Here is an 8,088-nt window from a genome sequence, read left to right on the forward strand (position 1 = left end):
TTAAACTGCAGACCAGCTTAATGCGGGTACTGGTCTCCCGCTTTATGTTTTTTTTAAATCAGAGATTTGCCTCTCCTAGAAAGGTTGCCTTCACTGCGGCTTACGGGAGCCCTCTCCACCCCAACACGCACATACATACACACAAACGCACATGGTGCTAGTTGGCCGTTGACCCCGAAAAAGGGTTCATTCGCCCTTTGAAAGGTCTTGTTTTTTAGGCTTGCATACATACATACATACATACATACATACATACATACATACATACATTTAAACAGACAGGTGTGAGTTACATAATAGATAAGAAAATCAAACTTTGAGTAACAGAAAAGCGGCTGTCTCTCCGCCATATTGAAAACAATCTAAAAGAAAAAAAAATAGAGATGAGTCAACGATTCAAACTTGCAAGACTTATGTTGTGATGCCTACGAATTCCCATTAATTGCTTGAGAAATGATTTTCTTAATAAAAATAAAACTACTTGATCAATGTACGTAATTTTTTTAAAATATATTTTCGTTTCGTCACGAGTACGTAGATGATATAGGTTTTACTTTATTTTTTGATATAGAGGGGAAAAAAACGAATTGCCAAATGACTGCAAATAAAATCAACCACACAATCATAATGCACAAAAATACTTCGGTAAATTTTTACTTGGTTTCTACCTTAACATTTTCCTTTAAATGACGACTTTTATGGGTTTTCAGGTATGTGCAAAAATTGATTGTGGGCGCACGCGCGAAAACAAACATGGCGACTAGTGAAAATGATCCGGAATACATTGGATAATATCATTGGCCTTAGATTGATAAATGAAAGTTCCTTTATATAAGAAGGGTGTGCGCGTTCTCGTCGAGAGGTTCCAATATGGGGGATAGATTTACTAAAACGGGTAAATATCCAGATCCGCTACAACAGAACACCGACCACTCTAATTTGTTTTTTGTTTTTTATAGGTAATTGAGGTCGCTGACAACGAATCTGATAGTCAAACTTGGGGAAAATTTACCGTTTGCATGGTATTAACCTCTGAACCCACGAACTACTTTCCACCATTTTGCAGCTTCCGTTTACGCTACGCGCATGCGCGCTGTAGCATAAACGACGGCTTCACCAAACAAATTACGTTGGGGGGTGGGTTCAGAACATAGAATTTTCTAATTTTAAAAAATACATTATAGCACTTTTGGGGTGGAAAATTTAAAATTAGCTGAAAAAGAAATAAAACAAGAAAAGGAAAGCATTCCATCCAAGTTGGGGAGAGGGGGGTTAATTTATCTGTTTTATGGGTTTTTTTTTTCCTGGAACATAGAATTTTCAAAAAGTAACGCACCAACATTTACCAATTAGAACACCATTTAACATTCTTTCGAAGATTTTACTGTTTACATTGGGGGCAGAGCAGGGGGGGGGACGCGTGCCCCAACACCACAAAATGTTAAATGGTGGTCTAATTGGTAAATATCGGTGCGTTACTTACGGAAAAACGATTAACTAAACTGCAGAAGAAGCAGTGCTGAGAAGCACCTATTAAGCCACATAAGTTCTATAATTGAATCCCCCCCTCCTGCAAAAAAAAAAAAAAAAGAATGAAAAACATAAAGATGTTTGGTGCTTATGTTTTTGTAAACCGCATTAAAAACTACGTGAGAGAAAAAAAAAAAAGGTCCCCCAATTTGTTGTACTTTTCTTTAACTTTAAGTCATTAAAAAAATGTCAGTTCGTAATTTTTTGATTGGTACGCCATGTAAGAAAGCAGTTTGCTAGGTGAAGAACGCCATCGTTCATGCTGCAGCGCACGCGCGTAGCGTAAACGGAAACTGCAAAATGGTGGAAAGTAGTTCGTGGGTTCAGGGGTTAATACCATGCAAACGGTAAATTTGCTCCAAGTTTGACTATCAGATTCGTTGTCAGCGACCTCAATTACCTATACAAAAACAAATTAGAGTGGTCGGTGTTCTGTTGTAGCAGATCTGGATATTTACCCTAAAACGTATTAGAAACTGAGCACCCTCTTAGAAATATTGAATTTTTTTAATGTGGTAGATTAGTGTCCAATCGATAATCCGTTGAAAAACAGACGAAAAGAAAAAAAAATACCTATACTTTTGTTCTATCCTTATTTCATTTTATCTTATTTTTGGCCGATACCCCCCCGATCCCACTTTGACAAAAAAAAAAAAATAATAAAAAAAAAAATTATACATAAGGGCAAAAAATAAGGGAGATTTGATTCCCTTTATCCTTAAAAAAGCGAGAAATGTACCTCCCCAGCCCCTCTAAAAAAATTGTGAAACTCCATTTGTCAGTTGAGGTTTCGTGCACGCGCTTGCGCGTATTTTCTCGGAGTTTGCGTTTGCATGCACGAGTGCGCTCGCACGTACCAAGATGACCACCTAACATAAGAAATTACATTGTGTAAATTTTTACGACATGCTTCAGCGTATTATAAACACCCCAACCTCCCCATGTTAAAAACGGCTTTCGGAATAAACACCCACAATCTCGAATGTCGTTCTTAACATGGAAAGGTTGGGAGTGGTGTTTATTCCGAAAACCGTTATTAACATGGGGAGGTTGGAGTGTTTATACTACGCTGGGGCAGGTCGTAAAAAATACCTTACATTACTTAATATCCAGAAAACTACTTATTTGTAGAAAATTTAAATGCGATATTCGTTTTCAGCATAATGGACTCTCCCGTCGATTTCGACCACAACAACTAAGTTGCTCGGAAATCCACACAGATGATTTGTTTATAGTGGTGAAGACTTTGTGTAGAACCATCCACTATTTTTGGTATTACTGCTAACCTCCGTCGGTGCAGATGACTGCCACATGACAGAGTATACAGTAAACAGGTTTTTACATCAGAGTGTCCTTCTCCTAGATGCATGTCTTAACGAAGACTGGAGCGGCATCTCCCCCAGTTAATTAATGCGCCTCCAGGTATTAACCTGGGAAATTCTAGCTAGGTTCAACGTTGCTTAACTTCGATCATCTGGCGAGAACCAGTGTGTGTGAACGTGATTGTGCCGTACCCTAAAAAACTATATATTTTAAAGGAAAATGTTAAGGTGAAAAAAAAAAAAAAAAAATTACCAATACTTAAAAAAATTTTTTTTTTTAATGATAATAATAAAGAAAACAATAAAATAAACTGAATTCTAGATCCACACGCTCCACCCCTCCCCCACCATTAAAAAAGGATACTTAAGGGCCATGCTATTTTTTAATAGTATCTTCAAGTTAAATTCATTTTTTTTTACGGTGTCTTTTGTTTATTAAATTTTAAGGTGAAAGTACCGAATAGTTACAAAACGCCTCCCCCCCCCGCCATCTTAAGAATGAGTTTCAAAATAACGTCATTATTTCATCACGGCCTGTATTCTGCACAAATACAACAAAAAGTGTAGGCGATTACGTGTGAATACTCTGAAAAATCATGACGGAAAGAAAAAAAAAACTAACAAAAAAATATTTTAGAATTTACAGTAGTGGATCAGTTTCGCATATAATTTTAACGTAAAATGATCCCCCATTTACTGTCTTTTTTTTTTTTTTTTTTTTTTTTAGGTGTAGTTAACCTTCTTTTTAGCATTAACTCTAAGTCCGAGTGAAAAGATTATACCATACGTAATCGCCCACAATTTAAAACCTATCTTTCCACAAAAAGCGTGCAGGCTTTAAACTCCCATAGCAATAGCACTGATAAATATTGGTTAACTGTCCTAAAACGCTAGGATATACCTGAAATGGAGAAGCATTTAACGTTAAAATTTATAAAAGAAACTGGTGGTCCTCCACTCTAAAATTTCGGTACTTGTGCAGTTTACGGGCCATGCTGAAATAATAACATTATTATATAGAAACCTTTTCTTAACAACAGGAGGAAACTTTCTTTCTTTTTTTTTTTTTTTAATTTTTGTTATTATCATCATCATCATCATCAATATATTAATACGGTAGCGTGTGTGTTCTTTTGTATGTCACGCTTACATCCGGGGCGTTTAATTGTTATCTTCTATTTCTTGTCTTAAATAATTTTACCAAGAATTCTTCATAAGTTTTGGTTTCGGTTTCAATTGTAGCTGAGGGCACTTAAATCATCTATTTTTTCTTTTTGTAATAATTTTATCAAGAATTCTTCATAAGTTTTGTTTTCGGTTTCGATTATGGCTGAAGGAACAAGGAACTTGAGTTATATATATATATATATATATATATATATATATATATATATATATATATATATATATATCATGAGTTTTTATTTCGGTTTCGATACAAGCTAGTGCCCCAAGTCATATGGTGTATTTTTTTTTATTTTTGAAATCGCAACTTTATAACATATAAAAATCGATAAAAAAAAATTAACTACTTGGCCGTTGGGACAAGATCAAAGTGTAGTATCTGTTCTTCAGATGCTGCACTTCAATTTCTTGTTCTCTGTCAGTGGAGGAGAAATCCTTCACGACTGAGACAATTTTTATTTTTGTTCCTTTTCTCCACGTTAAAAAACGACCCTGGTGTCTAACTCTGTCCCGTGGGGAGGCATTGTAAATAGGAATAATAAGAAATCTGCAAGAATTAAAATATCATATTTAAGCGTACTTTACGACCGGGCTTTACCGGGTGTTCGTGCTAACTTAGATAAATATTTTTGCAGTTTTACCAAAAAAGCTACAATAATATCAGGACGTCTCCATTTACACTGAATATCTACAGAATGCCAACAATAATGTATTATATATGAAGGAGTCCCCTGTGGAATTTCCACAGGTCCCGCTAGTCATTATTATTATTATTATTATTATTATTATTATTATTATTATTATTATTATTATTATTCTGTACTTTCACCTAACATTAAAAAAAGATACCGTAAAAATTGAATTAAATTTGAAAATCCTTTCGAAAAATTAATACGGTCCCTAAACGACACAAGCACTTAATTTTTTAATGTTTATTTTCTTCTTCGTTCCAAGTTTTTCAAAGTGGCCACACTTCATCGCCTAAAAAAAGTAGAATCTAATTTCTGAACCCCCCCCCCCCAATGACAGCAGCATCAGACACTAGGTCGACTTTTAATGTGGAGACCCTCCACTCCTTAAAAAAATGGCCATATATATATATATATATATATATATATATATATATATATATATATATATATATATATATATATATATGAACGATATTTTCATAAATATCTATGTGAACGATATTTTCATATATATGTGTATATATATATATATATATATATATATATATATATGAATATTTTCATATATATATATATATATAAATATGATATTTTCATATGCATATATATATAAATATATGATATTTTCATATATATATATATATATATATTAATGATATTTTCATACACACACACACATATATATATATATATATATATATAGAGAGAGAGAGAGAGGATATTTTCACACATATATATATATATATATATATATAAAGGATATTTTCATATATATATGTATATATAAAGTCTATTTTCATATGTGTGTGTGTATATATATATATATATATAAAGGCTATTTTCATATGTATATATGTATATATATATATATATAAAGGCTATTTTCATATGTATATATGTATATATATATATATATATATAAAGGCTATTTTCATATGTATATATGTATATATATATATATATAACGGCTATTTCCATATATATATATATATATATATGTATGTATATATATATATATATATATATATATATATATATATATAACGGCTATTTCCATATATATATATACATATATATAACGGCTATTTCCATAAAAGGCATTTTTCATATATATATATATATATATATATATATATATATAAAGGCCATTTTCATACATATATATATATATATATATATATATATATATATATATATAAAGGCCATTTTCATACATATATATATATCTATATCTATATAAAGGCTTTTTTCATATATATGTATACATATATATAAAGACTATTTTCATATATATATATATATATATATATATATATATGAAGGACATTTTCATATATATATATATATATATATTAATATATATATATATATATATATATATATATATATATATATATATATATATATATATATAAATACATCTATTTCTGTAGAAATATATTTTTCTTATTTTGCACACACTTGCCACTAGGGATAGACGTGGTTGTAAATTGTGCAACTCTTGCCTCAAAAATTTCACATGAGAGTCACAGCATCATCACTAATGTTTAGTGGTATTCATCGAAATCGATAAACGAACATCATTATATATATACATATATATATATATATATATATATATATATATACATATATATATATATATATATATATATATAAACACATTCGCGTCAAGAACTGGTCCGTCTGTTTTCCGTTCCTAAAAATTAAAATACAAAATAAATAAAACAATATAATAACACAGAATTATTTATATAAATTTAGTGTCGCGTTTTACTTACCGATTTATAAAACGAAGAATATTTTCCAATTTTAGAAATTCCGAGACTCTTGGATGGATCCAGTAATAAGTCTCACCCTCCCTCTCTTCTTGATTTATTTAGTTTATTTTTATTTTTTTTATTTTATTTTTATTTTTTATTGATCTCTTGAGTTTTGTGTTTATTACTTAAGAGTGCTAGTCGGGTAGATTTCTACCCCCTTCTCTTGAAGGTGTGTCGTGATGAATCTCAGGAATGGTATGTACAGAGTGATGACCAAAGAAGCAATTATTCCAATTTCGGAGTAATATTCTTCAGCATGGGGGCTACCGATCGAACCCCTCGACTTTGGCAAACGTTAAATTTGAACGATATTAGTGATAAATAAATGATAAATAATAGTAAATACGATTATTCCGTGGTGGAATGGTTTTGGAAGACTTGCTGCGGACGTGCACGCTTCCGTCAACAAAGAGGGGGAGGAGGAGAAGGAAGAGGAAGAGGGGGAGGAGGGGTTGATTTTTTTTTTCTTTCAATATCGGAAATTATAAACCCGACCTTCGCCGAAAAAGTGTAAATAAATTAAGAAATAAAAATAGAGAATAATGATGCTAATAAAAATAAAAATGTATTTTTATATCGATATGTCAAAAAAACGGTCGTCGAAAGAATTTAAAGTAATTTTTTTTTTAATTGAAAAGTAAAAGAGGAGAAAACTTAAGGGAAGGAAGGAAAGAAAGAAAGAAAGAAAGAAGAAAGTATAAGAGAAGGTGACTTTTTAAAGAAAGAAAAAAAAAGAGGAAGATTTTATAGAGTGAATGTGAGTGAGTAGTGACAGTGGTCTTCTCTCTATGATTGGTTAGGGAGAAGGAGAGAACGATGAAAAATGATGGCTTAAAACACCAGCCCTCTGCGACGATTCCGGTGGTCCTTCTTCATCGTAAAATCAATAGAATTGTGTGTGTGCGAGAGAGAGAGAGAGAGAGAGAGAGAGAGAGAGAGAGAGAGAGAGAGAGAGAGACAGAGACAGAGACAGAGACAGAGACAGAGACAGAGAAATATAGATAGATAGAGAGAGAGACGGGGGGGGGGGGAGATGCTTAAACAGATTCTAGTGTCTGCTACTACCACCAGAAGCGCACTCGCTCTCACATTGTTCGTTGAATCGCCATCGTTCACTTCCTTATAAAATGTTTGTCTTTCTCTCTCTCCCCCCTCCGCCTCTTTATCTCTTTCTTTCCTTTTTTCTTTTTTTCTCTTTCTCTCTCATTATCTACCCTTTCTCTCTCTCTTTCTCTTTCTTTCATTGATACTCTCTCTTTACCATCTACTCTCTCTCTCTCTTTCTCTACCTACTTTCTGCCCCTTTTTCTCATTAACTTCTGTCTGTCTGTCTGTCTGTCTCTTTCTCTCTCTCTCTCTCTCTCTCTCTCTCTCTCATCAAATACTCTCTCTTATTAGCTACTCTCTCCTTTTTTTCTCTCATTAATTTATTTTTCTCTTTTCAGGGATTTTTATACTCAGCTCCACAAATCAACAGAGATTATTAGACCATTCTTGTAATGATGCGGTCCCTGCGGATTTTGCGGTGGGAGTTGA

At 32.4% G+C, this 8,088-nt stretch overlaps 1 protein-coding gene across 3 annotated transcripts in view; it reads right to left on the bottom strand.

Annotated features, from left to right (window-relative positions):
- The window catches only part of LOC145254646 (protocadherin Fat 4-like), a 1,852,201-nt gene extending 1,845,242 nt beyond the window's left edge, over positions 1 to 6,959 (bottom strand). For 2 of the 3 annotated variants that reach the window (XM_080113278.1, XM_080113279.1), the window contains exon 1: positions 6,511 to 6,646. The gene's annotated coding sequence lies outside the window, so the exon portion shown is untranslated. Of the gene's footprint in view, positions 1 to 6,510 lie in introns of all 3 variants that reach the window. The other variant, XM_080113277.1, reaches the window with a different exon arrangement.
- Between the last annotated feature and the right edge of the window lie 1,129 nt (positions 6,960 to 8,088).

This window comes from Euprymna scolopes, chromosome 30, assembly GCF_053919585.1.
Source record: "Euprymna scolopes isolate OS-2025 chromosome 30, ASM5391958v1, whole genome shotgun sequence".
In the NCBI taxonomy this organism is placed as follows: Eukaryota; Metazoa; Mollusca; class Cephalopoda; order Sepiida; family Sepiolidae; genus Euprymna; species Euprymna scolopes.